Source organism: Megascapheus bottae, chromosome 10 (genome assembly GCF_031878675.1).
Source record: "Megascapheus bottae isolate mThoBot1 chromosome 10, mThoBot2.hap1, whole genome shotgun sequence".
NCBI lineage: Eukaryota > Metazoa > Chordata > Mammalia > Rodentia > Geomyidae > Megascapheus > Megascapheus bottae.
This window is the reverse complement of record NC_143518.1, coordinates 30784631-30795768: the sequence shown is the minus strand read 5'-3', so window position 1 is coordinate 30795768 and position 11138 is coordinate 30784631. Positions and strand designations below refer to the sequence as shown.

Sequence of the window (11138 nt, the reverse complement as noted above, 5' to 3'; positions counted from 1 at the left end):
TCTTACTCTAACCGGTACATATATCTTCAGACAAAATATTATCAAAGAAACTTCAGAACTAAGTTATACTGTAGATTAGATGGACTTTAAAAAACATATATAGAACATTCTATCCAACCACCTAAAATAATTTGGCTTTAACTTGTTTCAGTTTTTATAGGAATTTGAGATATTCTTCTAAATCATTTATATATATATATATATATGTTGGCACCCACAGTGATACATTTTACTCTTAGCAATGCCTTTTCGATGTACCAAACTTTCAGATAGTTTTGTTTTCATTTTCATTTGCTTCTAGAAATTCTGTTCTTTTTGACCCTTACTTCTTCCATGGTGTCTTTTCTTACACTTTTGTATGTTAGTTTCTAGTTTTAGTCTATCATCAGATAAAATACAAGAGGTTACTTAAATTTTCTCATATTCGTTAAGATTTACTTAATGTCCTAAAATATGATCTATTCTGGAGAACATTCGGTGGGAAGCTGAGCAAAATGTGTATCCTGTAGTTGCTGCGGGGGAGAAATGGATTCTTGTGAATAATAGCTACTTCAAGCACAAGATACATGAGTAAGAGGAACAAGTTCACACTACCTACATGGAATTTAAACTCACAAGGAAAAAAATGTTGACAATAAAATTACTAGAGTACAAAGAAAGGGGAGCTCTAGAATGGCAAAATTGTTTTAAGATAGTTCAAGACACCCTAAACTATCAAGGGAAAAAACTTGGACTAAAAGTCAAGAAAAAGAAAAATAGGATGATTAATCCCTCAAAAACTTAAGGTAGTAGGACAGTCTCAAGTACAAGACAGTGGAACAATTTTAGATAATATCAAATGAATTTAAAATGATTAAAGTGAGAGGCTGAGATCTGAGAATCATGATTCAAAGCCAGTCCAGATAGGAAAGTCTGTGAGACTTTTTCTCTTATAAACTACTCAAAAAAGAAACAAAAAACCCAGAAATAAAGCTGTAGCCCAAGTAGTAGAGTGCTAGCCTTGAGCAAAATGAAACTTAGGGACAGCACCCAGGTTGCCAGTTCAAGTCCCAGAACCAGCACACACACACAAAAAAAAATTATTAAAGTGCTAAAATAAGTATGAGTCATAAAACAGCTATGAAAAATATAGATAATGATTTTAGGGAAAATTTATAATCATAAAAATTAGACGAGCCATAATAGCTAAAGAAGGAATCAGAGAACTCTGAGATATATTGGAGAAAAGGAGTAGGGAAAAAATAGAGGTAGATAAAAAGACAAAGATAAGGGGCCGTGAGTTTGGCCTAGTGGTAGAGTGGTGCCTAGCATGCACGAAGACCTCTATGGCTTGATTTCTTGGTACCACATACATAGAAAAAAAGCTGGAAGTGGTGCTGTGGCTCAACTGGTAGAGCTCTAGCCTTGAGAAAATTGAAGTACAGTGCTCAGACCCTGAGGTCAAGGCCCAGGACTGGCAAAAGAAAAAGACAAAGATAATTATAGGAGAATAAAAATGTACCATAGACACAGTGGTAACACAGAATGAAGAGCTGAATACACAATCTCAGAGAATTTCCTCAGTAGGGGAGTGGTGGCAGTGAACTGGTCCTAGAGAGCAGAATAGCATAACGGGTGTGAGGAAAGTTCTCAAAAAAATCTGCATTATCAAATTAGTCTTTTTTTTTTGCCAGTCCTGGGCTTGAGCTCGGGGCCTGAGCACTGTCCTTGGACTTTCTCAAGGCTAGAGCTCTACCACTTGAGCCTCAAAACCACTGCTGGCCTTTTTTTTTTTCTATGTATGTGGTACCGAGGAATCGAACCCGGGTCTTCATGCATGCTAGGCAAGCACTTTAACCACTAGGCAAAACTCCCGGTCCCAAATTAGTCTTTTAATATATGAGAAAATGCACCTTTCTATCAAAGTAGTTTCCTTCCTTTCTATTACTCTTTTTTTTTAATGTAGAGAGGGGTTACAGTTATATTCACCAGATAGAAGGTGCATTACTTCTCACACATTGATAACCCTTCTCATGTTTTTGTCCCCATTTCCCTCTCCCCACCCCCTCTCAATCTTCTTGTTTCCCCCTTCCCTTTCCTTTTCCTATTTCAAATAAACAAATAAATGTATATACAATATGCCAGATAACAAAGTCAGATACTGTAACAATATGAGATTAACCAAAGGGCAACAAAAGAGAAGAGAAATAACATAGTACATTAAGAACAACACTCACACAAGATAAAGCTCTTGTTTCCATATCCTGGAGATCGTTTCATTTAGCCTTGTCCTATATGACCCTGTGTGTCTAGGTTTTGCCCTGTTGTAATCCTTTGCTAGGAGAGTCCTAGAGAATGGCCATGATCAAGAAATCTAATAACAACAGATGCTGATGGGGATGTGGCCAGGAGGGGACACTACTATACTGTTGGTGGGAGTGTAAACTCCTTTAACCACTATGCAAAGCAGTATGTTAGTTCCTCAAAAGACTAAACATAGAGCTCCCCTATGACCCAGCAATTCCACCAATCGTCTAGAAACAAGGACATACTAAAGCCACTAGCACAATGATGTTCATTGCAGCACTATTTACCATGGCAAAGATGGAGCCAACCCAGATGGCCCTCAGTAGATGATTGGATCAACAAAATGTGGTATTTATACACAATGGAATTCTATGCTGCCATCAGAAATAAGCCAGACCCAAAGGAGCATAGGCTCAATGGTTTCCCTTTCTATTAGTCTTGAGAGAATGGTTTTCCTGAAGGGTTCCTGCTTTGGCCAGGTAGCTTGACCCTTGTTAATTGTGTTTTAGTTACATACATTCTTTCCTTTCTGCACTTCAATTAAAATATCCTGTGGGAAACTCCTCAAATTTTAATTATATACTATTAATTAAGACACATTCTTTTGCAGATTGTGAACTTGAGCCCAGCCAGTGCATAGCAGAACCCAGCAGGAGGCAGCATGGAGGGAGGTGTGGGGGATTGCTATGTTAAGGATGAAAAGTAAGCTGCCTGCCTGCTCTGTGTGCTTGCTTGTCACATTTTTGTCTGACTGCACACCCTTCTACAGAGGTAAACTTTGCCTTGTTGAGTTCCTTTTGAGTGTGGGTCTTTAGTCATTATTCCTATGTGGCACTCCAATATTTTGAGCTATTTCTAACAAATACAGCAAAATTAAACTTAATTCATAGACTATTTATTTTTTTATTGCTGGTCCTGGGACTTGAGTGCTGTCCCTGAGGTGTTTTTGCTCTAGGCTAGCACTCTATCACATGAGCCACAGCTCCATTTCCAGCTATTTTGGTGGTTATTTAAAGTTAAGAGTCTCATGAATATTCCTGCCTGGGATGGCTTTCAACTGCAGTCCTCAAATCTCAGCCCCCTGAGTAGCTAGAGTTACAGGTGTGAGCCTATGAACACTTGGCAAAGGATAGTTCAAGAAAATGGAGCCTGAAAGAAAAGCTACTCTGTGCATGGATTGTTTTTTTTTTCTCTACATTTCTTCTTTTTCCTATCTGGCAGATGCTGAGATTATTTTGCCATTTAAGTTCATTCTGCTTTTTGATAGCACAAAATCATTGACAGCATAGAATTCCATTGTGTATAAATACCACATCTTGTTGATCCACTCATCAACTGAGGGACATCTGGGTTGGTTCCATATCTTTGCCATGGTAAATAGTGCTGCAATGAACATCATTGTTAGAAAGAACGACATCTCCCTATTTGTAAGGAAATGGAAAGACTTAGAAAAAGTCATATTAAGTGAAGTAAGCCAGACTCAAAGGAACATAGGCTCAATGGTTTCCCTCATTTGCCATAATCAGTAGAAACCTTGGACTCTTCTAGCAGAGATTTGCAATAGAGCAAAACCTAGATACATAAGGCCATATGACCCTAAATGAAAGGACCTCTAGGATATAGAAACAAAAGCCATATAATGAATGATTGTTGTCCTTAACGTACTATGTTATCTCTCATCTCTTTTGCTATCCCTTGATTATCTCATATTGTTACAGTATCTTACTTTGTTATCTGATATATTGGATATATTTGTATTTGGTTATTTCAAATTGGATAGGGAAGGGGGAAAGCAAGATGAGGGGTGGGGGTGTGGGGGAGGGAAATGGGGACCAAGACATGAGAAAGGGTATCAATGTACGTGAATTAATGTACCTTCTATCTGGCAAATATAATGTAACCCTTCTATTAAGTACAATAAAAATATATGAAAAAAAGTTGTATACTCCTATATGCTACTTCTATAAACTACCTTTATATACAATCAGTGAAGATCACTGGAAAGCAATAAAAGAAAATATTCTGGAAGATAATACCAAAGAGGAAAGTCCTTATAGAATTCCCTTCTCTGGGACTTGGTGTGGTCTATGACTATGACCAGGTTACTCTATCTAAAGAAAATTCAGCAAGTATTTCATTAGCACACGAAATAGGCTCTATGTCATTCATTGTATTAAGACATCTGAATATAGGTGGAGGCTTCCCTGGTTGAAAAGGTTACAAGGGATAAAATTGATGTCACAGAGTCTCTGAACAGGAAAAATAAAAGTACAAAAGAAGGGCAAAGCACATTAGTTAGAGACATGGGTGTTGCTGGAAATTTTGTTTTGAAGCAGATTGTTGCTAGGTTTTCCTCAGTCTACCCTTGATCTCAAAAGCCTTCAGAGTACTTGAGATTAAGGATATATACCTTCATGTCCACCCAAACAAGAGCTTTTCAAAAATGGGATGTATGTACATCTTGTGAAACAGAGGCATATGCACCCATTGTCCCATGTGGTCAATGCTTAATAAAGATAGATAAGGTATACTGCAATGAAAATTCTTAGGTTGGTTAGATTAGATCAAATGACCTTGAAGTTACTTTCAACTGAAAACTGAAACAAATTGCTTGAAGTCTAGATATAAACAAATTGCTTGAAGTCTAGATATATAATATTGTTTTGCCTCATTTCTATATACTTATAGAAAGGCTTAAAGGTTGAAAATACAATCACCGATAGTGTTCTCTTCCAAAAACAGTTAGCACTTGTTTTATGTAAATCTTTTTACAATGTGTGGCTTCTTCTGTTTGCTGGTAAAAATTATATTATATTAACAGAAATTATTTTCATTGGAGTGGAAAAACATAAAATATAAATATTTTTTCGATATGTTTTTGTTGTAATTAATAGAAGGGTTACATTATATTCACCAGAGAGAAGGTACATTACTTCACATACATTGATACCCTTTCTCATATCATGGTCCCCATTTCCCTCCCCACCCTCATCTTGTTTTCCCTTTCCCTATCCAATTTCAAATAACCAAATACGCATATATGCAAGATATCAGATAACAAGGTGAAATACTGTAACAATATGAGATAACCAAGGGACAGAAAAAGAGATGAGAGATAAGATAGTACATTAAGGACAATTATTCATTATATGGCTTTTGTTTCTATATCCTGGAGGTCCTTTCATTTAGCATCATACTATATGGCCTTATGTATCTAGGTTTTGTTCTATTGTAATTCTCTGCTAGGAGAGCCCAAGGTTTCTACTGATTATGACAAATGAGGGAAACCATGGAGCCAGCATTCCTTTGAGTCTGGCTTACTTCACTTAATATGATTTGGAAAAGTTTGTTTTACTCATGGTTTCAGAGGCTGCTTTACACTGTTGCAAAGAGGGAAAGTTTCACTTCCCCTTTCCCTATTTGGATCCCCTTTATTCTTGCTTCTTGTCTTATTGCTCTGGCTAGGAATTCTAATACTATGTTAAAGAGGAGTGGAGAGAGTGAGCATCCTTGTCTCATTCCTGATTGTAGAGGAAATGGCTTTACCTTATCGCCACTAAGAATAATGCTAGCTGTGGGTTTGTCATACAGAGCCTTTATTTTACTGAGGAATGTTCCATGGATCTTAGTTTCTCCAGAGCTTTTAGCATAAAGGGGTGTTGGATTTTGTCAAATGCCTTTTCTGCATCTATTGAGACATCATGTAATTCTTGTCCTTGCTCCTGTTGGTGTGATGAATTATATTAATTGACTTGTGTATATTGAACCAGCTGTGCATCCCTGTGATGAATCCTGTTTGATCACAGTGTATAATTTTTTTGTTGAGTTGCTGAAGATGGTTGGCCAGTATTTCATTGAGCAGTTTTGCATCAATATTCATCAAAGAAATGGGTCTATAGTTCTTTCTTTGATGAATCCCGGTCTGATTTATGGATGAGGGTTATGGAGGCTTCATAGAATGAGTTTGGCAAAGAGCCTTCACTTTCAATTTCATTGAAGAGCTTGAGGAGTATTGGTGTGAGCTCTGCTTTGAAGACCTTCTAGAATTCAGCTGTGAATCCATCTGGTCCTGGGCTTTTCTTAGGTGGAAGTTCTCTTATTGACATTTCTATTTCAGTGCTTGAAATAGGTCTGTTCAAATGGATTAGGTCTTCTTGGTTCAGTGTGGGTATGTTAATATTGGCTAGAAATTTATCCATCTCTTCTAGATTCTCAAATTTGTTGGCATAAAAGTTTGAAAAGTATTCCCTTATGATGCTCTGGGTCTTGATAATTTCTGTCATTATATTACCATACTCATCTGTGATTTTGTTTATTTGGGTGTGCTCCCTTCTCTTTTTTTGTAAGATTTCATGTGTCTACCTAAAATAATTCATTGATCTTGCTTCCTCTACCACCTTTATCAACACTTCTTATGTCAAGAAAGAAGGAAGGAAGGGAGGGATGGAGGGAGAGAAAGATGGAGGGAAAGAGGGAAGAAGTGTAAGGAATGGTGAAGGTGAGTCAGAACCCCTCTGTTTGCAAATACTATTATTCTATATTTAGAAACTCCCAAACATATCAAGAAGATGTAGAACTTATACATAATGGAATTCTAGGCTGCCATCAGAAGGAATGACATTCTCCCATTTGTAAGGAAATGGAAAGACTTGGGGAAAAAAATCACATTAAGTGAAGTAAGCCAGACCCAAAGGAACATAGTCTCAATGGTTTCCCTCATTTGTAATGATTAGTACACATCTAGGACTCTCCTAGCAGAGGATTACAATAGTGCAAAACCTAAGAACGTAAGGTCATATAGGATGAGACTAAATAAAAGGATCTCTAGGATATGGAAACAAGAGCTTTATCTTGTGTGATTGTTGTTCTTAATGTACTATGTTATTTCTCTTCTCTTTTGTTGTCCTTTGGTTAATCTCATATTGTTACTGTATCTGACTTGGTTACCTGATATATTGTTTATTTGAAATGGGAAGGGGAAGGGGAAAACAAGATGATTGGGAGAGGCTGGGGGGAGGGAAATGGGGACAAAACATAAGAAGGGATATCATTGTGTGAGAAATAGTGCACCTACTATGTGGAGTATGTAACTGTTTACTTCTATACATTACCTCGAAAATAAAAAATAAAACAAAAAGAAAATCCCAAACATTCCATCAGAAGTTCTCAGATTTGTTGTAAAAATTTGGCAAACGCCTGAGTCGCCTCCGGAAAGGAGTCTATTCCACTGCCACCGGTGCTACAGAGGCCTGCCCACCCATTCGCCTGTCCCCCTGACCCGTTCACCATGCAGCCTGCTTCTGGGAAATGGTATGATCGAAGGCACTGTCCTCATTGAATTTTGTGTTGAAGACAGTAATGATGTTAATGCAACCTTCGAATGATCCAGAGTTACTTTCAGTTGTCTTTGAGGAAGTGACAATTTTAAATGTTTAAATGAAATAGATCTTTTTCACTGTATTGATCCAAATGATTCCAAGCATAAAAGGACAGATCAGTTTTATGTTGTTTACAAAAAGGAGAATCTGACCACACATCTTGGCCTAGGTTAACAAAAGAGAGCAAAGCTTAATTGGCTCAGTGTGGATTTCCATAATTGGAAAGACTAGGAAGATGATTCAGCTGAAGACATGTCTAATTTTGTTTGTTTCTCTGAGATGATGGACAACATGGATGGTGATGAGGATGTAGATTTACCAGAAGTGGATGGAGCAGATGATGATTCACAAGACAGTGATGATGAAAAAAGCCAGATCTGAAGTAAGGAATATTGTCATCACCTGGATTTTGAGAAAGAACATTTCTCTGCAAGATTTCATAACTGAAATTCCTGAACTGATGAGGTGAGAGCTCTAAAGGCAGATGCTATATTTGCCTCTGTAACCCATTTTTCAACCTGTTCATTTTTTTCTTAAAAAGGCTTCACTACGGGTTGATAATGTACCATTGTACGGGGTAACTTTAAGTCAGCTAAGGCAATATATCCTTATGCATGAACATTTTCATGAAGCTCTTGAGGTCTTAGGCAATTGACCACAGTGGTTTTGATTAATAAAAAAAAAAATGCCCGGAGTTTGGCCTAGTGGTAGAGTGCTTGCCTAGCATGCACAAAGGCCTGGGTTCGATTCCTTGGTACCACATACATAGAAAAAAGATGGAAGTGGTGCTGAGTCTCAAGTGGTAGAGCTCTAGCCTTGAGGAAGTCCAAGGATAGTGCTCAGACCCTGAGCTCAAGCCCAGGACTGGCAAAAAAAAAAAAAAAAAAAAAACATTTCAACTAACTTTCCTTTACTCATAACTTAGGTACTGACAAGATAGGAAACTCACAACTTAAGGAAAGGTGACTTAATTTTAAATTTCCTAGAACATGAGTTCAAAAGTGGCTGAAATAAATTGGATGATAACCTTAAACTGGTTTACAAAAAAAAAAAAAAAAAAAAAACCCTGTTGTTCCTCTGGTGTATCCTTCAGGACTGTTCCACTGAAGTTTATTTTTCAAAAAAATTACTTCACATTATCATACATAAATGATTACTTTGTCAGTCTTCCAGATGCATCATAGCTAATACTAGTGAATGCCCTAAATCAGATGGTTCTTAAAGCCTATACATTTGGTATTGTTTGGCCCTTAAGCTTTTACATCTCATAGCATGGAGGACAAAGAAAGCTGCACATTGTTGCTTGAGAGTATGTACATTTTAGACCAGATTGTATTTGCACTGTCAGTATGGCAAATGAGTGAGAAAATGTTAATACCATATTGGGTTTTTTTTATTTCTTTTTTTTTGATTCAGCTTAAAATTGGGCTGAAAACCCTCAATTTATGTTCATGACAGTGGGGATTTTTTAATGTTTACATTCTTTCTAATAAACTTTTGGAAGATTTCTTGGCTGTCCTTTTAAGTGTCTGGTTACTGTAATTTTATGTATTTACCATTTACTGGAATGGAGTTTTACTTTTGAGGTAGACTTGGGTCTGTTTTGTTTTACTAACAGCCGCTTGCAGAAGCTGGAAAAGAAAGTGTTGTGATTTGACTGAAATAAAACTGAATGTGTTGTCCTCCTTAAAAAAATCAATATATACAAATCAGTAATATTCTTATACATTTTAAACTTACTAATGAATGAAATAAGGAAAATATACTTTTCAAAATACTCTCAATACCTAAGAATAAACTGTAATCATGAAGGTAAAAGACCTCTACAATGAAAACTATAAAACATTAAAGACATAATTGAAGGAGAAATTAAGAATGAAAAAATGTCTTACATTCATATATTGAAACAAAATAGCTATAAGTACCAAAAACAATCTACAGATTTTATGTAATCCCCACTAACAGCATTGTTTATGCCTTTTTTTTTGGCCCATCCTGAGGCTTGAACTCAGAGCCTGGGCACTGTCCTTGGGTTTTCTCAAGGCTCTACCACTTGAGCCGCAACACCACTTCTGGCTTTTTCTGTGTATGTGGTACCGAGGAATCAAACCCAGGGCTTCATGCATGCTAGGCAAACACTTTATCATTAGGCCATGTTCCCAACCCACAAAATTGTTTATGATACTATGATACTGGAAACACATCAGAGTGCAAATTGCAAAACAATTCTGCACAAAAAGAAAAATCCTGGAAATGTCATAGTACCTGATCAAAATATAAATTAGAATCACAGTATAAAAAACAATATGGCACAGGGCAGTTATGGATCACACCTTTAACCGCAGCTACTCAGGAGGCTGAGCTCTGAGGATCACTGTTGAAAAACAGCCTGGGCATAAAAGTTGGAGAGACTCTTATCTCCAATTAATCACTGGAAGACCAGAAGTAGCACTGTGGCTCAAGTGATAGAACACTAGTTTTCAGTTGAAGAGATCAGGGACAGCTCCCAGGCCAAGAGTTCAAACCCCATGACTGACAAAAAAAAATGGTATTAGTATAAAAGCAATGGAACAGAATAAGAACCCCAGTATAAGCCTACACATTTACAGTATAGTAGTGATTCTTGACAAAGATGCAAAAGATCACACACAATGGAGAAGAGAGGAAATCAAAATATTGCTACCAAAATGATAAATGTATGCCAGGTAAATATTGAACAACAAATGGTACTTAGTCTCTCTTTTGATATCAAAGAAATGTCTTTCTCAAGGGTTAAATTCTGCTATAAATTTACAAACACTTTTGTCATTTGTCTTCTATACTCCACCTCCTTCTCAAAGTCGGTGTTCTCAGAAGGCATTATTTAGCATGCTGCACTTCAAATCATCTTCTTGATTTCTCTTGGTTTGCCCCATGCACATTCATACAGCTTTGTAATGATTTCCAGATCTTATAATCACCTGTTTAGTAAGGTATTTTACTAGTACATTACAAAGCTATCTAGATCCAAATCTGCAGCTTATCTTCATCTCCTATTTTTCTTCTTTCCATGTGTCCTTCATGCTGACTGGTGATAAAATCTGTCATTAAGACTTCATTCAGAAATATGTAAGCAATCCTAGATAATCTTTTTCTCTTAATCCTTTCTTTACATAGAGTGAGTCAATGATCCAATTAATTTTGTCTCCTAAACATTTTTCACATCTGTTCTTTTTGTTCTCATTGCAACTTTCTCAGTTTTGTGGGTGGGGGGTCTGTGTGTGTGTACATGTGTAAAATCCTACCATACTTCATTTTTCTGGTTGTGCCCTCTTCACCACCAACAAATTGATATTTCAAAAACCTCAGTAGGTTCATGATCACTAAATTCCTCAATGTAGGAGAATATCTACACTGCTTTACCTGGCACAGGACCTGCTATTCCTATGGCCTTTGCCTATCTATTCAGTCTCAGTTCCATCATATGTGTCTTGC

At 36.9% G+C, this 11138-nt stretch overlaps 1 pseudogene; it reads left to right on the top strand.

Moving 5' to 3' along the window:
* The first annotated feature begins 7573 nt into the window (after nucleotides 1-7573).
* Nucleotides 7574-8095, top strand: LOC150057846 (prostaglandin E synthase 3-like; annotated as a pseudogene).
* The last annotated feature ends 3043 nt before the right edge of the window (nucleotides 8096-11138 follow it).